Source organism: Triticum dicoccoides, chromosome 6B (assembly GCF_002162155.2).
Source record: "Triticum dicoccoides isolate Atlit2015 ecotype Zavitan chromosome 6B, WEW_v2.0, whole genome shotgun sequence".
NCBI classification, from domain to species: domain Eukaryota; kingdom Viridiplantae; phylum Streptophyta; class Magnoliopsida; order Poales; family Poaceae; genus Triticum; species Triticum dicoccoides.
Genome location: NC_041391.1, coordinates 324,251,453 through 324,253,386, shown reverse-complemented (window position 1 = coordinate 324,253,386; position 1,934 = coordinate 324,251,453).

The following is a 1,934-nucleotide window of genomic DNA, read 5'->3' as shown; positions in this document are numbered from 1 at the left end:
CCTCCCGCGCCCCGCGACCGCGCACGGCCGCCGCCTCCGTCGTGCTGCCGTCGCCGAGCTCCACTGCTGCCGGATCCGGCCGGCCCAGCTCATCCTCGTCCTCCTCCGACTGTCTTCCTCCCCTCCGGCACCATCTCCAACGAGGAACTCCGGCCATCCTCGACGTCCGTGCCCAGATCAAGATCTGGAATCTTAGGGTTGACCTCGTTTTCCTCCAAGTCTGCAGTATTTTTATGACATGTTCATCGCATCATAACTCTGCATCTGTAGCTCCGTTTCATGTGCATGATATATCAAAATGTTCATCAGGATGTGCTCTTCATTTTGTTCCATTGGGCCATGTTCATTTGAGGTCATCTAGATGCCCAAATCTCTGATGCAAGAGTGCTATATAATGTTAGTTTCTGTTTCTTAACAGAATGTCTGCATTTGTCATTTTTGTTACATTTATTGTGTGCATCTTATGGGCATGAGCTCTACATGTGTTTTGTACTATACCATGCCATCTTTACAGAGGTGCTTACCATGTAGTTTTGTGATCAATGTGGTGACTAGAACAAGCATGCAAACTAGGCTTCGTGATGTTGCTGATTCCAGTCCCTGTTCTGTTGTTATTTTTATGCCATGTAAACTTGATGCTACAGAGAGATCCATGCATATTTTGAGATACTTCAGTAAGGATGTTTGGAACATATGGTTATGCTCTATCCATTCATGCCCCTGCTTGCAATTATGGAGTAGTCTAGCATGTCATTTTCTTGCTCTACTTTTGCTATAAAATGTTTCCTGGCAGATTGTTTACATGTTATTCAATTTTGCCAAGGTTGTTGTAGTTGCTACTTGCATGCTATGATCTTGTGCTTGCCATGTTTAGTTTCATAAACATGTATTCTTGCTGGTGATATGCTTATCTTGTCATGCAATGACTTGTGGTGAGTGAATCTAGCTCGCAACAATGCCTTCATAATGCTGTTAATGCCATGCTCTGTTTCCTGAATCTGTTAACGAAACTTGCTATGGTTACATGGGTGCAATCATATCTTATTGTCCTTTTTGGCTCATAGTCAGTAAGGGTCTTTTGTTCTATGCATTTAGTAGTATCATGCCATGCCTTAAGTTTCTATTATATGTTCCTGTAGCATGATGTTTGCTTGCTCTAAACATTGCTTCCTGATGCTGTTTCTGCCATGTTAGTGAAGTCTGTGCTGCTGTTATCTTTTGCACTTTTGCCATGGTTGTTTGAACCTGTTAATGTGTGATTTAGCCGTAGCTCAGTGTTCATCTTGTGTCAAGCATCTCTTGTATATCACTGCCATGTGCTTTGTTGATATGTTGGGGTGCTGTAACATAGTTTCTTGATGTATTCTAAGTGCTATCATGCTGTTAACCGCAGATTTGTGTCATTCTTGTTTTGCTTGCCATTTGCAAACCGTGCATCCGATTCCGGTGATCTTTATATCGATTTCAACCGAAATCATCTCATCTTTCCAGCGGCATACTTGGTTTGCCAAGTTTATGCCTTGTTCATCATTTTCCTTCCGGAGCACACATAAGCATTGCATATCACATCTCGCATATCATGCCATGTATTGCATCATGTTGCTTGTGTATTGCACCGTGATTTATTGTGGTTCCATTGCTTGTGTTGTTGCTTTGGGTAGAGCCGGGAGATGAGTACGTGAACGAGGAACCTATTGAGTATGCTAACGAGGATCAAGCTTTCGACAACTCTGAGAACTTTGTAGGCAAGATGACCGTACCCTCGATATCACTTCTATCTTTGTTTTGCTAGTTGCTCACTCTATCGCTATGTTAGCTCTACCTACCACTTGTTTATCATGCCTCCCATATTGCCATGTCAAGCCTCTAACCATCCTTTCCTAGCAAACCGTTGTTTGGCTATGTCACCGCTTTTGCTCAGCCCCTCTTATAGC